Source organism: Triplophysa rosa, linkage group LG17 (genome assembly GCF_024868665.1).
Source record: "Triplophysa rosa linkage group LG17, Trosa_1v2, whole genome shotgun sequence".
In the NCBI taxonomy this organism is placed as follows: domain Eukaryota; kingdom Metazoa; phylum Chordata; class Actinopteri; order Cypriniformes; family Nemacheilidae; genus Triplophysa; species Triplophysa rosa.
This window is the reverse complement of record NC_079906.1, coordinates 8029954-8048406: the sequence shown is the minus strand read 5'-3', so window position 1 is coordinate 8048406 and position 18453 is coordinate 8029954. Positions and strand designations below refer to the sequence as shown.

The 18453-nt window shown below is 35.9% G+C and overlaps 1 protein-coding gene and 1 long non-coding RNA gene across 3 annotated transcripts in view; one reads left to right on the top strand and one right to left on the bottom strand.

Moving 5' to 3' along the window:
- The window catches only part of si:ch73-138n13.1 (capping protein-inhibiting regulator of actin dynamics), a 49901-nt gene extending 41253 nt beyond the window's left edge, over positions 1–8648 (bottom strand). The window contains exon 1 of the mRNA XM_057356070.1: positions 8381–8648. The gene's annotated coding sequence lies outside the window, so the exon portion shown is untranslated. The remainder of the gene's footprint in view (positions 1–8380) is intronic.
- A 514-nt stretch (positions 8649–9162) lies between these two features.
- Positions 9163–14865, top strand: LOC130567732 (uncharacterized). Of its 2 annotated transcripts, XR_008964634.1 has the most exons (9): positions 9163–9294; positions 11049–11103; positions 11808–11883; positions 12011–12178; positions 12659–12731; positions 13570–13666; positions 13751–13831; positions 14047–14121; positions 14299–14865. It is a non-coding gene; the product is annotated as an uncharacterized LOC130567732 (long non-coding RNA). The 2 variants fall into 2 exon arrangements; XR_008964633.1 differs by having other exon boundaries at positions 12011–12731.
- The last annotated feature ends 3588 nt before the right edge of the window (positions 14866–18453 follow it).

The following is an 18453-nucleotide window of genomic DNA, read 5'->3' as shown; positions in this document are numbered from 1 at the left end:
ATTCTTGTGAAGTTATCAGGTAGTTAAAAAGTTAGAAGGCAGGGGAGACATCACAGTGTTATGCCGGTGGTAATCTGTTTGCCGCAAGAGGCAGCGTCGCGTGTTCCACAACAACGCTTCACAGATGCACCTCGCTGTTAATCGGCCTAATTTGTGGCACAATCGGCCGATTAATGCAAAAATCCCAAAAATCAGCCGGCCAATCAATCGGATGACCTCTAGATTCACTGATACCATTTTTTAAATATGAGTACCGATATTTTTTCTGGTACTTGCTGATACTGATCCCTTTACCTGTATTTTTTTGTGAGGTGGCAATTTTCCAAGCACAACACAGTGAGACTAATAAAAATAGAATAGTTAGTCATTTAAACTTTAAGAATAAGTAAATTTATGTGCTTGTCAGAAACTTTCAAAGCACAAATTTCAGTCAGTTTTGGCACATGAAGTTTCTGTGTATTTTTTCAAGTACGAGTACAAGTATATGAGCTTAGTTTCGGGCCCGATACAGACACCAGTATAATTTACATTTCCATTACATTTATTCATTTGGCAGACGTTTTTATCCAAAGCGACTTACAAGTAGGAGAGCATATAAACATTTTGTCAACACGCTAAACAGTACCGTTAGTTTAGGCCATACTACTAGGAGGATTAAAGATGGAGTAAGCAAAGGAGAGAATTAGAGATTTAAACTTGATGCGGGGTGGCAACTGGCACCAAGTGAAGTGAAATCAGGAGGGGTGTTAAATGGGTTCTTTTAGGCTGGTTGAAAACTAGACATGCAGCTGCATTCTGGATCATTTTCAAATGCTTGACTGCATTGGTTCATCAGTATCAGTATCAAAGCATCCCTAAAAGTTAGGGATTAGATTAGGTAGGCCACATACACATTGCTGCTAAATTTTGTTGTCACTTCACCTTTTTAGTGAAAATTCTGTCATCATTTACTCACCCTCAAGTTGTTCCAAATCTGTATCAATTTCTTTATTCTGATGAACACAGAGAAAGATATTTGGAAGAATGGACCCCATTGTCTACCATAGTAGGAAAAATACTTTATATATAATTTTGTTTTATTTAACACAACAGAAGATATTTTGAAGAATGTAGGAAAGCAAACAGTTCTGGGGCACTTTTGACTACCATTGTCATTTTTTCTACTATGGTAGCTAATGGCGGCCAAGAACTGTTACAAGCATTCTTCCAAATATTTTTCTGGGGTCATCGGAACAAAGAAATGTATACAGATTTGGAACAACTGAAGGGTGAGTAAATGATGACAGAATTTTTATTTTGGGGCGAAATGTTCCCTTCAATCCTGTTCTGTACACATGCACAGTTCACTAATTTAGGAACTGTGTATAATTTAGGATAGGAGTGACGAGCATTCTACTATCAAATTAACTACCGAAAGAAAAGGTATGGTGACAAGTCATTTACAAAAAATGTATGCTGTCTGTACAGAACCAAACTGAGATGCCTTCGTCTGTATGTGAGGTGAAAAAGCGCAATCTGCTCCAGGGCTCGACATAAAGGACTGCCCGATGGCCCGGGGCCAGCATGGTAGATCCTCGTGCCAGCTGAGAGAACTGTCATGTATCGTCATGGGAAATTATAATTTGTACGTTTTTAAGACTTGCCTATTTAAATATTTCCAAGAAGATGCAAAAGAGGACTGGATTCGGTTCTCACGTGTTGTTTGAGATACACGCGCGGCCGGATTGCTGCATCAAACAACGCGCAGAATACTGAATTGAGTTCTCTTTCACGTCTTCTTACTCGTAATCAGCCATTTCACGAGTTCACCTCCATATAATAACTACAGATGGGGGACGGATATTATGCGTATTTGGTGTGCTGTCCCAGGGAGAGGGCTCCGAGCTCTGTAGTTCCTCCGAACTCGGAGCGCTCGCCTCTTGTCCGGGGAGAGGGCCCCAAGCCCGGTGTGTGCCCGGACTCGGGTCGTTCCCCCCTGTTATGCTGCGGTAAAATAGGCTAATGGTGAGGAGTTGGGGTGGAGGAGGGATGCTGCGAAAATGTAGAGAGAATGAGGGTAAGGCGTCTTGTCTATTTGTAGGGGTTTTTCTCCCGGGCTAAAAGATTATTGGTGAGATTGGTTATTGGAAGCCCGCCGGGTTAGTTATCTGATTGTGAGATTGGTCATGGAAAGCCAGCCGGGTTAATTATCTGCATGGTGAGATTGGTCATGGCAAGCCAGCCGGGTTAGTTATCTGCACGTACTCCTCCCGAACTTTGTTAATAAAACATCATATCGACACAAAATTATGCCAAAATGCCAATATTACCAATTATCCTTAAAAAAGTAATCAATTATGTCTTACGGATACAAAACGCATGTGGAAACAAGATGCGCGTATGTTACATTATAAAAGATCCCTGCATCTCTTAAAGGGGCAGCAGCATAATAAACGTCTCAGTTTTGTTCATCAAACAACAAAGAACAAAAACAAAAAAACACTCACTGCTCTTCACTGATTAAATTTTAACTTTAGTAAGGTTAAATCAATATTATATTGAATACAGTGAAGACTACAAAGTATACCCTTTTTATTAAAAATTACATAGGTAAAAAAATATATAAAAAAATAACTAGATATTATTTAATACTTTTTTGTGGTGGGGCCAGTGAAAATTTTGGCGGGCCAGTGAAAATTGGAATCACTTGCCCGTCCGGGCCAGTAGAAAAAATCCTTAGCGTTGAGCCCTGTGCTCTCACAAGCCCTTTGGTAGATCTTGACAGGAAAAAAACACCAAACAAGGCCAAATAAGCAAAGAAAATCCAAATAATTTTTTTTTCGTAAGACCAAAAATTTCATATATCTGCAACAAACCACTTTTTAAACTCCATAAAGTGCCTAGCTTTATGAGCTAAGACCAAACAAGCCCAAAAGTGCTTATGAATAGGTGGACATAGCAATACTGCACAAGAGCGCTCTGTGAAGCAGCCTTCAGAGCATAAACAAAACACTGTCTGTCTATCAGCAGTTTTTCAGCAGTTTAAAACTGATGGACAAAACAAGTCTTTAACCAGAAAGTATCCGAGAGCAAATGGTTAAATTCCTAATCACAGCAATGGTAACAAGCGTTGGTTTTCGATTAAGGAAATGAACCGAAATGAGCCATGTATGTAGCCATAAACTTCCACTGCAGAATCACAGAGTGCATACTTAAACGTCTTGGCAAATAAAAATCAAAAGAAGGCCCGTTCACACCAAGATGATAACTAGGGCTGAAACGATTCCTCGAGTAATTTGAGTAATTTGAATACAAAAAAATCATCGAAGCAAATTTTTGGCCTCAAAGCTTCGTTAAATCCATTTTACTACAGTACACACGGAGCACTGCATTTCACCACGGACCATTATTACTGACGCACAGCCCGCTAAACTCTGGACATGTTATGTAAACACAGAAGACGCTGCAGAATAAATTACAGAAAAATATACCGAGGGCAGAGGTTTTCATTTCTGATACTGCGACAAACACCGTGTGTGTGTGAGAGAATGGTGAGAGAACATTGTGCTTAGTACGTTCCTTATCTTTAAACCGAACTTTTAGGACTTCAGCCGGCAAAGTTTATTCTGTCTGACTAGCGTACGTCCCACAATGTTTACAGTACGTAACGTTATTATGTCCAAAGGCTGAAAGCGGTCTTCGTGGCTGTTTAAACATATGCGCGCCTAACAGGGTTGTACAGTGCGGCATATATGTATTTACCAGTGTAGCACGCATGCGATACAGTTTGGCAGGTGCATTAAATAGAGCCGCTTGTTTGTGTGAAGTGCATTTGTCGTTGTGCTTGTTTCTGTGTGACGTTAATCAATGGCGCACCGCAAGTGAAACTTGTTTTCCGGCTGCATTGAGTCCATTTAATTGAGTACATATAAAAAAATAATCCTGTTATTTAAACATGCCATCTGGCTGTTCTGCGTGTCTGAACTGCACAGTTTAACATGCTACACGCGTGACAGCCAACCGCTAACTGAAGCTCTCCCTTTCGAAACACTATGGAGGCCGAGAGAGGATTAAGATATTGTCACATTTTTGCTCCTTTTCCGAAACATAACATATTTACATTTTACATTTATGCATTTGGCAGAAGCTTTTATCCAAAGACGACTTGCATTGCATTATAATATACATTTGTGCAATGTGTATGTGCAATCCCTGGGATCGAACCCATGACCTTGGCATTGTTAGCGGCATGCTCTAACTTCTGAGCCACACGAAACGTGTTCTGTAGAGCAGTTCGTCTGTTTAGGGCTACTGTAAAAACAACATTGCGACATGTCAACTAGGGTTGGGCGATGTCTACCAAATTGGCATCGCACGATGCTTGCGGGATGTGTGGATGACCGCGGACCCTCCTGATGACGAAAACTGCGTCATGCAGGGGAATCACGATGCCAGCCCAACATCATGATGGCTGACAGCCATTGGCGATGGACGATGTCATCGTCTATCGGCCCAACCCTAATGTCAACAACATTCTATGCAAGGGGACCCGCACTGTATGTAGTAGATAGAAATAGTTCATTTTAAGGTAATAAAAACATAACGCTTCATTACGTAAGGTCTTTATACACAGCGTAGTAATGTATTATATTGCATTTCTGTCAATAGATCCTCCAAAAAACTACACACTGGACCTTTAATGGATATGAACTTTTTTAGCACTATTATAGCAGTTTGCAAACTGTCACGTCATTACAGAAAATGTGTCATTTTATAGTACTACTAGTACTACTTTTCTTTTCATTTGTAGTGTATCTTGCCCAAGCAATAATATGTGAAAGGTAAGACTTAACCAAAGTTTCCCAAACACAAAAAAAAGTTCAGTGAGGTGGAACTGAGATGTTATCCATTCACAAACCTCATCCAACAAGCTGCAAACTGCGTAACAACCTTGTGGTACAATACCCGCTCTGTATATTATGACTGTTACCATCAAATCAATTCCCAGCACCTTAACTAGCCAAGGAACATAAACCAATGCAGTAAAAAGGAGTAGATCAAACCTGGGGTTAAATTCCACTGTTTCACAGTGGCAAGTTAAACGAGAAAATCAACATATGCTTTCCATCAAATAACAACTTCTATTTAACTTCATTTGTTGAAGATGTTGCCAAAGTTCCCTAAATAATCACATCATGAGAAGAGTGACTCATGCTGAGGATGATAAATTGTTCCTTAACAAGGAGTGTCAGAAAAGGACAACTGAATTCACACAAACAGACGCACATTCTCTGTGCACTGTGTAGTTATCAAAGGGTATTGACTATTTTGAGAAACCACAAAGATAAATCAGATCAGCCAGTCTTTATCAAAGAAATGAACCAAATATGATGCTAAGGATTTGCTGCTTAACAATGAGCAAATAAATGGACAGTACTGAAAACAGTAATTATAATGTTTTATTACATTAAAATGATAGAAGATACATCAATCTAGCACAGTGGAGAAACAGGTCATGGACTATTGCCAAAAATACAGTTCTGGAATCACGGTAAAAAAAAAAGATTTGATAATGGAACCTTGCAATTGACCAACCGCCTGAAATAAATAAGTATTTCAGTCAGAACTGCTAGAAAAACAACCAAAAATGCTATGATTTACAATTACCCAGCCCTAAAAAGAAATACCAACCAGGTCTTGAATACAGCGACATACCAGTTGCTAAATGCAAAAAGATTCTAATAGGGACAACAAAAACACTGACCTCACCCTCTTTCCAGGTAAGTTTGTAAAGAAAATCTGAGCCATCCAAACTAAAACACAATGGGGAAGAACAAGCCAAACTGCTTGTCAGTCTCAAATAGAACGTACAGTAAACATTAGAAACTGTATATCCACAACTAATAATAAATAAGTGAATGACACATAAAGAATGTTACAATGTTGGGATTCAAAGCAAGATTGCTTTTTTCACAATATGATGTATAGCTTTTCCACAGCTAAACTTTCAACTAACCAGTTATAAACCGAGGTAAGAAACCACTAACTGAATGCCCTAACGCTTTTTTTTTACACAACAGTGTCTGTTTTTTTTCAGTTTGCATGCGTGTGCACCACTGGTTCAGCCAGTTCTTCTCAGGGAAAATAGTTTACATGCTGTATCTGAAGAACAAAAGCAATGAATGAGCACGGCTGGCAGTGCTTCAGTACACAGAGTGATGTAGAGTGGCCTATCACCTGCTTATAAATGCACACAGCTAACCCCATTTAATCAAAGAAACAATGTGTTTAAATGACCTGACAGCATAACATCATTCTGTGACAGTGCCAGGGAAATAAATGCTAATGAGTTAGGGGGCTTCCCAAGTATCGCAAGCCGCAAAAGAATTGGCAGAAAAATGAGTATAGTTACACCTGTATTGGGTTAAAAAGTAAGGATTTAGCCTAGGGATGCACGATAAATTATCTTCCATATCGGTATCGGACGATAAAAGGTCATTTTTATGTTATCAGACGATAATAACATTTATAATAGCTGATAAATCATAAATCATTTCCTCTGGTTAAACTTCTTTAGCTGCACGCTGCTCACAGTTCAAATACAGTACAGTACTGTCTTTCTGTCATGATCATTCACTTACTGCTATTAGCAAAACATTGTTGATGTAGGTACGGTATGTAGATACAATATTTATGAAAGTGTAAATTATAGGAACAAATATACTGTTCAAAGCAGAATGCTTTCTGTCTTGAGACCTGTTAGACTTTTCTGGGTTGCTCTGGAAGAAAATCTATAATATGTGACCCTGGATCACAAAACCAGTCTTAAGTAGCACGGGAACATTTTTAGTAAAAGACAAAAATACATTGTGTGGGTCAAAATTATCGATTTTTCTTTTATGCCAAAAATCATTAGGATATTAAGTAAAGATCATGTTCCATGAAGATATTTTGTAAATTTCCTACTTTAAATATATAAAAACTTTATTTTTGTGAGTGGATGGTCTGCCACAGTGCCCCTATTAACAACTTCAAAGGCGATTTTCTCAATATTTTGATTTTTTTGCGCTCTCAGATTCCAGAGTTTTAAACGGTTGTATCTCAGCCAGATATTGTCCTATTCTAACAACTCATATATCTATAGAAAGTTTATTTATTCAGCTTTCAGATTATGTAAAAATCTCAATTTCGAAAAATTTACCCATAAGACTGGTTTTGTCGTCCACGGTCACATTTGTTCATTAAATAAAAGTTATACCAGAAAAGTTTAAAGAATCTTCAACTAGTGTAAAGTAGGCTTGGTACACGATTTTTAGGGGAAAAAAAGAGAACTAATGGTTACCTTTTTTCTTCAGTCAATGTTTTCAAATAAAATCCTTTGCCCACTTTTTGCCTTTTGTTTCAGTCTAAGAAAATGTTATAATAATATTTAGATACTGTATATCGGCCAATATATCTGCTATAGGCTTCCAATGTCAAAGAATTATCGGTTATCGGCCACAATTTACATATCGGTGCATCCCTAATTTAGCCTAATCCACATTTATCAAAAGGTTAAAGTTGTGTGTTGCTGTTGCTCTGTTTGTAGAGCGTTGTGTTATCAATGGAATGCTTTGGATAAGTGTCTGACAAAAGTGTGTCTAACACATAGATAACATTTACTGTACTGTATGCGATTTTGAAAAGAAACCTTCAGACATGCACGTAGTGTCATAATGTTACATGTCTTAACATTCGATCCACTATTTCACAGCTTGTCTCAGCTAGCAGAAATGAACAGCTAGAACTCGTCTATTGTTTACTCTAGAAACAATAATATTCGTGCTAAACATAAATAAACCATTAAAAGTACAAGCATTAGCCCACATTAATAACGTGCGAGAAGTCCACACTACTTTAGTACAGAAAAAATGTTTAAAAGTTACAAAGTATTACCATGGTACTACGAACAAAGACACTATTACTACAGTACAAGACACTACTACAGAGAAACCAATACGTTAAGAAACAAATGTTAATGTGATATTTTGATATCCTTGTTGAAGTGTTCAAGTTTTCACAATCTTTGTTTTGACGTAATTCAACTTATTTATCAGCGTTAGCTAATACCATCACACCAGTAACGTTACGTTAAGTTTCCTATAAAAAACCTACCAGGTTAACTGAAGTAACGAAAACTGTATAACTAATTATTTTTATCAAAACTGAGGTAACCATGGGAAATAATGTTGTGGAAAGAAAAGTAAACAGCTCGCCATATGAGTTTCTTTGTTAACGTTAGCTGAACTGACTAACGTTAGCCTGATTTACAACCAATTCCATGGTCTAGAGACCAGCAGCCTTTGATACACAACAGCAACTGGAACACAAACACAGAAACGCAATATTTTATGTTTCCCACCTATTCAAGAACTTCTAATAGACGTCTTGCTGTTCCACCTGCGTGTGCTGTTTGGGATCGGAGGGCAACCAACCCCCGCTGCTGTGTGTCGGATGGATCGCGTCCTGTTGATCGCGGTTTACTGTTCTCCGTTGAGTCGTTGGTTTATCCCGCATAAATCGCACTAGGAAAGAATTCCGTCCCGCTATAACGCTGGTCCTGATGGGTTATTTGGCAAATTTGCAGTCTTTCTGTAAACAAAATCGCAGGCTGGCTCACACAAACTTGCTGTAAGAGCCGGAAGGCGGTATGGGATCGCATTGCACGGAAGGATGGAGTATTTGTTTTGGTTCGCCAGTCTGGGACAGTTTGGAAGGTTAGTAGGGATACTTGCGCCCTCTTGTGAAGGATGATATAATAACAGACAGACGACCTGATCTCTCAATAGAGATTGGAGGAATAGACGGGGTTTAAGGTAGGGGAGGGGAGGCAATTTCAGAAAAGCTCTAAAGGAAGATCCCAGTACAAAAGATTCCTGTCACGTCTAATAATTCATTTAGAGATTTAGGCAGGGGCGTATCCCTGGATCCGGGATCCCCCATACGAAGTAAAAAATAGACTTAGGGGGTCCCTCAGATATTTTTATTTGAGTAAAATGATAATGACAAATGTGATTAAATTCATGCAATAGATATTGTACATTTCGTGAATTAATTATTTACAATAATTTATATTAAGTTTGTTTACGGGCTAGTTGTCATGTCTCTTTAAATTTTAAACGCCCCGCCCCACGTCTAAAGACCGCTAAGCGCAGGACATCGTTGACATGACTGCTTGATTGGCGTCGCTCCGGTGAAGCTAACTTCAGCTAAAAAATGGAGAATAATAAACCTCCACTCGCAGTCGGGAAGAGGAAGCTTCTACTTTTTTGAGGGGTAATTTTCTCTCTACATATATCTTTCCACTATATTTATCAACTCCATGTCGGGGCTTTTGTATTCCTTGCGTAAATTATTATTAGGCCTGGTTCTGGGGTGCTAGAGATCTCGATGAAGATGAGTGACAGCTTTTTAGTCATTATAAAGGGAGTGCTTGTTGTGCGGTTTCTGTGCTATATATAATCCATTCAGAATTGTATAAAACTTGTTTTTCATGCTGCTAAGACCAACTGCTACATACACGCTGAAAAGTTTCGTGAATTACATCGGCATATTAATGCGGGATTTACTTTTGAAATAGCTATGATTGACATATTGATAGCCATAGTTAGTTCCTGAATAAAGCAGACGTTGGGACTGAAATGGTTGAATAGTCTGCTGACTGACAGACTCACTCATAACAGTCCCTTGCCGCCACCTACTGGACGTAACTATGTAAACTGCACTGAAATCGTTGAAAAATCCGCACAACACTAACACAGACTGACAGCCGGTCTTGTCACAATTAATAATTTTAATATCTAATAAACTAGTTTCTTGCATTTAAACAAGTCTTTAGGAACAAACATTATTATCACAAAGTGTCAATTATCCAGTTGTTTTTAGGGAAAATAGTAAATACTACATTGGTTGCTAGAATTATTCTGTTGGAGGTACACTACTGTTCAAAAGTCATTTCTATTCACCAAGCCTGCATTGATTTGATCCAAAGTACAGTAAAAGAAGCCTGTTATTTTATGTAAGCCTGTTTTTAATAAATACTATATAATTATGCATATTATGATCAAATATATTGTGTATTTTGTATAAATTGTATATTGCGAGATTAACCCCACCCCCACCAAAAACAAGTCTTATGGGGGGACCGCCATAAACCTTGATTCAATTCGAGCACTGGACAGGGAGTACATGTCCCCCTCACTTTTCAAAATCCCGTTCGTGTCCCCCTCACTTTCAAATTTGTTTGTAATAATTTTCTAACCACACATCCGTCATCTCCACGGAGAAGTAGGCTACTAGGACCGAGCAGGACGCTATTGAGCAGGACAGACTGCCTGTGTCGATGCGCCGGTCGCGTGCACACTCTAAAAATAGATCACTGAAAGGTTGTTTTCAATCACGTGGTTTTGATTGAATTTCATAGAAAATTGTTATTACGTGGTCGTTGTTTCGGTAGGCTATGTTAAGCTGTTTCTTTGTAAATGAACTTCTTTGGGGAAGAAACGCGTAACGCATTTTAAATAAAACCAGAAACAAGAAAAAAATACAGAACAAGCTGGGATGAGAGAACAAACATTGATATGTGAACTGAGAATGAAGAATGTGACAGTGAAAAGCTCTCCAGCATTTTCTTATGCAAATAAACAACAACAAATCAGTTGAATTAGAGTTTATTACTTTTGAGTGTTTTGTAAAAGAATCTTATCTGTCTTTTATCCATTAAAAATAAATTGTATAAATATTATCTTGTGGTCTCCAAATATATGGTTGTTTATACCTGTGTTCTAAATTTGAATTCTAAAGTCTAAAAAAAGCGAAGTAGGCCTACATTTGAGGACAACTTTTGTTAGTATTTTGTGTAGCCAACAGAGGGAGCACTTTCACTAGTTATTATACAGTTTCCTACCTTCATCCTTAAACATTAACTTGTTTGAAAAACCATGTAAAGAATTTTCTCACAGTTTGTTCATCCAGTTTAACCAGTATTGGTCACATGAGCCCCTTGTTTTCATTTTTCTTTTTCTTTCAAGTTTGTTGCTGGACCAAACACACCTCCCCACTAGTGGTTTGCCCTTTTTAATTCGGGTAAGAAGACAACCTTTATTACTTTTGAAATCTTGTACAGATGCTGGTTTCATATGTTTACCAAATTTAAGTATTGTATCATTTCATTGATAAGAGCCCGTTTACATGACCATAATTTTTTTGTCAACGACAACTTACCATAAATTAAAAGACTCCCAAACATCTGGAAATGTGTGATATTGTTTGATAACAACAGAGTTTTAAACCTCTCAAAAAAAAAGTATAAAAACATGTTTACAAGTATACTATATGAAAAATTGCAAAACATCACAAGATCTGCAACAAAGGTTTTCTGGCAAATATACTGTAACTGTGTAGGGACCAGAGATGAATTCCTTGCTGTCCTTCTGAAATCTTGTATGTCCAAATTTGCTGTTCTTCAGAAAATGGAAAAAACACTGAACTTTTCGATGATAGCATACTGTGATGTCAAAGTTGACAAGCACTACTTTTTATTGGTTAGATATTTGCAAAACCAATAAATTAAAATTTGGTTTATTGCCATATCATCTGCAATATTAATCAAACATTTAATACAATTTAGGTTGTGAAAAACATTTACAAATCTTTGTAAACACAATGTAATAAAATGTGTTGAAAGACCATTCATAATATTTAAAAAAAACTATTTGATTGATGCTGCCAATTAATTTGCATTGATGTATCTGTGGTCCTTAGTGGCAATAATATTTTTTTCCCCACAGAGATTTTAAATAAAAAACTAATTAAGTAAAAAAAAGAAACACAGAGCAAGTTGGGATGAAGCAACATGCACTGTGTGTGAGTATTGAACTGATATCAAACACATCACATCAGTAAACTGAGTGCAATACTGTTTGTATTTTTTCTGTTTTTCTATTTCTACTGCAAGCAGAAAATGTTCATCTGTTTTGCTTTTCATTTACAGTACGGAAAACGTTCGCCACCTCAAATTATTCATGTGACTCCAGAAAAGTCTCAAACAATTTAGATAACAGCTTCAGTGTAAATTAGGAAGAGCAGTTTGAGCTTAAGAATGTGGAGACAGCTGCAACACAAACATAAAAACAGAACATGGAACAAACAGATTTTAAATGTACATACCTTTTTCTATATTCCTGGCATTGTCTAAGATGGAGATGGAAAGACTCCATATGGTGCCTGCATGTTTGTCATGAAATATAATGACTTAGAAAAGGCTAAAATCTGGTTTATTGCTGCTGTATTCTAGTGATTTATTATAAGAGTTATGTTCTTAAGTTTCTGTGCATATTAACATCAGAAATATCTGTATATTGCATGTCTCTTCAGACACTTTGGAAACACAGCAAACAACATTATCATTAACAACAAAGGTGTAACATATCTGACTATGTGTTTTTGTTATTTTTTCTGCCTTTTATTTTATATGATTTGAATGTATGTTGGTTTACTTCCTGTTGTAGTCCTGTCCAAGTTGTTGCTGTAGTTCTGTTACTTCAAAAAGTGAAAGTAAATACATTTGATGAAGCACATTAACTTGTCAAACCAGTATTTACAAGTAATGAATGCTTGCTCATTGTTATTTCTTGTCTAGCTTATTTCCTTGTTCGTTGACTCAAAACAGTCTTGACTCAACTAGTCAGAAGAGAAATTTGTGATTGAGTAAGGTAAGACAAAATATTGCTTCAGAAAAAATGTGCCATTTTTTGTATAAAGAATATTCTACAAAATGTGTATTATAGTGACAATAGTTTGTTTTTGTGGTCTCAACGTGACAAGGTGTTAGCTTGCTGACAAAGTTTGTATTTGTTATTGTGACCTATGGTCATAACACAGAGTAAGTTAGTGGTTCATTGTAACAAAGGGAGACTTAAGTCACAGTAAAATTATTTACGTTTCTTTTATTATTTAGGTTTTTTCTATATTGTAAAGTTATGACATGAGGTCATATATTATAGAATATAAAAGTTATAGACTTTGGTTAAAGTTTTCAAAGATTTGACAAGTTCAGTATTTCAGAAAAATCTCCAGACTGAATAGTCATGTTGAGTTTACAGGATAAATAGGATTTTTTCTTGTGTTTCTGTAATACAGATGCAGTTTAAGAAATGTATGTTAACTAGGTCAATAAGCAATGTTGTGGATAGCGTGATATTTATAGTTGCCAGTAGAGGGAGCTGGTTCAATTTAAATGAACTAGATCATTTTTTTCTGGTTATCAAAGGTACCCTTTTTCTTTCTTCTAGCATGAATTTTAGACGTTTATGATTTTACTGTATTTACTGTATTACACTTATACTAAGATATCCATATGTTGACAAGTTTTTGTATAAGAATAAAATCTGCTATTGTTTGTGTAGCCTAATGTAACTGTAAATAGTATGGTTGATGTTACCACTGCTGTTTCTTTCAAAAACTTACATAAATTATGAAAACTAAATATCAACACCTAAAAAGTTTAATGTAAACAGAAGTCACAATCTCATGGTCTCCATAATAAATTAGATCAGAGATCTGAAGAATATTGTATAATCCATGGAAGAAAAAAATGGAATTGATGACCCAAAAACAAACAGAAAGAGCAAGGACCATCCTATCACATGTGAGTCGTGCACTAAATAACAGTAAAACTGATAATAAATACTAAATTGATGTTTTCATCAGTTCTGTCTCTCTCCTTATCTAGTTATGTCAGAGAGCACATCACTGTCATGCATAACAGGAGCCAGAATATCTACAGAAGATCTGATTTTATATGCATATTTAGGTATTGAATGTTGTGTACAGTGAATATAGAAAGTGATATTTGGTATTTAAAAACTGCTTTTTAATGAACATATACTTTATAGTATTGTATTTCAGTGGTATGTGCTTAAAGGCATCTTTTAACTCATAAATATGTTGTAAAAACATGTTTTAACGGTTGGGATGAATAGTTCTGTGGTCTTTAATGGTTGCAATAATGAACTATTTTTTTCACAGAGAAAGTTAATGAAAACCAAAAACAAGATAAAAAACACAGAGCAAGCTGGGATGAGAAAACATACATTGATATGTGTGAGTATTTAGCTGACATCAACCACTTAATTAAGTGTACGGAAAACTTTATATATCACACAATTTAAAACAAACGTTCCTAGGGTTTTACACATTTTATGAATATCTTTCAAATATAGTTTATTATGTCTAGTTTATTATGTCTAGTGATTATCCATGTATGTCTTACATTTGCAGTACGAAGCCTGTCTTTTACGTCTAATGACTCGGGTTATGATTCCAAAAGATCAACAAAACATTTAGATACAAGCTCCAGTGATGCTGAAGAACAGAAGTTTGACAATGAAGTTACAGATACATCACGAACATAAAACTAGAACATTTTACAAATTAGGTCCTAATGATCAAAAATTAGATTTACAGTTTATTTTAGTATTAAACAATTGCGATTAACTTTTACACAGAAAAACACTGAAACATTGTGGTGAATATCACTGGATTCTTGAAGGTTCTCTTAGAGACCTGCATTTCCATGGTAATAATAAATATGTGGGTGCATGGTCTCACACAATACCTTCAGTATTTATATTCTAAATGTTATATAAATGTAAATGCTACAAAGAATAAGTGTGCAAGTTTGTCTGACTGTAAGTGTAATAAACACTAACAAAACTGCATGTATTGTGTAATGTATACATTATCCTATGTTCCTAAATGATGATGTTCTTATGCTGTTGTTCCACAAAGCAGACCATGAACTGAGAGTCATACAATAAATGACAGCAGAGCTGTCAAAACAGAAGATGTATGCCATAGTTTTGTTTTATTCTTTTTTATCAGTCCTGTGTCTTTTCCTTTCCTTTGAAGCACTGGGTAGTGCATATAACATTTTTCTGTAAAACCTAGAGATGCTCAATGCCCAAATTGTGAGTTGCATGAGTTCATTTTTGTTTTATATAGAAATTTCTTACATTCGAAACAGTTGCCTTACTGAATGATATTTTGGTCCATGGTTGAACTAATTTTCAAAAAGAACAAAAGCCAAAAACCAAAAACAATGTAGAGCCAGAGATGGGGCAATGCCCAAAACCATCGATAAACAAGTTTAGATTTTATATAGTATTGGCCTCATTTCATTTTTAATAGATTCTGTCTGTCGGTTCTGCTGTCCATGGATCACCATCAGGGTATGCTTTAAGATTAGACACAGCCCTTAACACTTCTTTGAAGAGTTTCATTTCATTTTGAACAATTAGATTCACGCTTGTTTAAAGTGTAAACACAATTGAATTATTCTCACAAGTGTTGACTACACACAATAGAGGCAAACTTCTAATGTAAACACGATTAAAATTTCAGTGGGAATATTTTTTTTTCATGTGCATGTATCTGAAATCAGCACAGTCCGAGAACATTGTAGGTGACCACTGCCCTGCTGTACCTTATACACCAGGTACCCTAAATAATTAATGTGAATCCTACAGCATTGTGATTTGCATGCCAGTTCATGTGGAGTGCGTGTTTGAATAGTCAGTGTCTATTTTTATCTAGCACAAATCCCCAGGCATGCCATAAATGACTTAAAAGCCTCAGAAATTGCTCTTGGGTGGTAAGGGTCAGCTGAATACACATTATGAATTGCACATTTCATGTCATTTAATCCATTGCTGGACCAAAAAAAGCAAATGTAGCCTCCCTGATTTCAAAGTAATTCACAGTTTTAAATGTCCTCTGAGCTAATTGCATGTATTGTTGATTAAATCAGTATTGCATGCTCTCTCTCTCTCTCTCTCTCTCTCGCTCTCTCTCTCTCTCTCTCTCTCTCTCTCTCTCTCTCTCTCTCTCTCTCTCTCTCTCTCTCTCTCACTCCCTTCTCTGCCATAATTAAATCTCTAAATGCTGCATTCTCCAGGGGACACACTGCTTGAGGTGAGCTAAAAATAATTCTGGTCATTCAAGTCTAGACTTATCTCCAAGCCACATTGACACGCACAGGCTACACATTTCTCAACAGTCTGTCATCCATCCATTCCTCACACATCTAATATACACATTCCTGCACAATATTAAAAGTCGCAATCTTGCATTTCTTCAGAAAGTCTCTTCCTCCTTTAGCTCACTGTGTTTCTGTGCTTCCCTGAAATTGCTACTTAGCAACAGTCTCCAAGACAACAAAATCAGCCCTTTCTTCTTCGTCTTTTTTTCTGTTTTTACTTTGCTTCTCTCCTTTTCACTAGTCTAGTCATAGTTTAGTCCTCAAGTGTTCAACAGCCCTTCAAACCATTAATGTGTTATAACCCAAACTTTACATGGTTTGCATTGTTGATAATCAAACTGACCGTGTAATTTTGAATGCATGATTTCATCTATGTTCTTGGATTATGGCTGCACAAAGGAAAGGAAAAATAAGCCATCAACTGTGACATGCAAATCGGGCGAGTGAAACATCAGCTATTTTTAAATGCGTCTAAAGTTAGATTCACAGATCTTCTTCATTCAAAAGGCACCTACACTTGGGAACATTTAATATAATATACAATCAGTTTGTAATCAATTACTTTTATCTAAAATCAACTCTAGTACATTCCATACTTTCCATAAAACTAAAATTTGATCAACTAGAGGACATTGACAATTAATGCAATGAATATGTGTTAATACGTGTGTGTTTGTTCTTGTCGACAGTTAGAGTATATTCTACTTTTAAAGAATAAACAGATTAGAGAAACGTAATGGACAGTTGTGTTTTATTTTAAATATTTTAAATAGTTGTATTAAATATAATAAACATAATAAAGTAATTAAACATGACAAGCAGTTGTTTTGTTCTCTTTATTATAAACTAATACACAAAAATTACGAATAAAGCAAAAATGAAATTTACCATACAAAACAATCCATAAAACCACACAAGTAAAATTTAAACATTATGTTTATGAACATTATATACATATATTATAATCATATTTCATGTGATTTAATCCATTGCTGGACCAAAAAAAGCAAATGTAGCCTGAGAGAGAGAGAGAGAGGCAGCAGCCTGCTGTGTTCCCATTATACATGTGCCTTTGATGAATGGAAATGAACTACTAAATGAAAAGAAATAATTTACAACGAATTGTCAACTGACAGGAGCGACACATTTCGAGTGATTACACTTCAGAAGATTTATTATCACAGAAATATTAAAAATACCCTCTAGGCTCTATTTATACAATTAAATACCCTCATGTGTAGCAGTTAATATTCTATGCCTCTTACTCTCTCATTTTCAGTCTCTGTTATTTACAAAGCCGCTCTAAGAGAAGTCTTCAGGCCTTGTTGTCTGTTTAACTATACACATGATCAACAGGAAATGTTTAACAACACAACGCCTGAAAAAGTGTAATTAATGTTAGAAAATATTTAGTCAGAATACCAAAATGAGGCATAGTCATAGATATGGCAGGTTGTTCCTAAAGAATGAGATTGTATTTCTTCACAGAGGTTCACTATAAGAATTTTGCTCAGAGGTGGTTAGGTTGCCCTGGGAAAATTTTAATTGGCAATATTCATTCAGTCAGTAGAAAAAGAGCATGGATGAAAAATGGAGAGAATGCTTGTGCTCACTGAATCGGTCTAGTGGACTCATTAAACAGTGTTAAGAGCATTGAGGCAGCATGCTGAAGGACAGGAGACAAGTGCACACACCAGTATCCTGGGACACACAATACAGGTACAGCGGTTAAATGTATCATCGATGTTATAAAAATGATCTTGGATTGGTCAATGATTATGACCAGAAAACTAGATTTATAAACCATGATAGGCTTTATTTGAGATGAACTGCTGTATAATAATAATGCATCACATATGTGTCACATAATTGCAACATGCTCAACATGAGCCAGCAGTTCACAAAATCACAAAATAAATGGCATTTGATTTTCCCCCATTGCACCTTTCTTATTACGATATTGTATGTAGTTCCTGGTGTTATTGTTAGATTAAAATGGTGATTTCCCAAAGACATCACTGTTTGTTTTTTATGTTAGTTAGAACTGACTGACTAAATAAATAAAAATATATTAATATAAATGTATTCTTTTTAATATTTATACTATTACATACTATATGTATTTATACTATTTACTATACTATTGTATTTATTTGACAATTCATAATAAATTAAAATAATTCATAAGAATTCTTAATACATACTGTAAACAAAACATGTTAATAGCAGATTTGATTGCCTGAACGTACTTTCAGATTATTTTTTTATTTGTTTTAGACTAAAAAATGCAAAAACGAACGCTTCTTTAACAACATATTCCACCCTATTCATGACCATTTATGTATATCACATATCTGTGTGTATATCACAGTTTGTTCAAAGGCATAAATGAATAT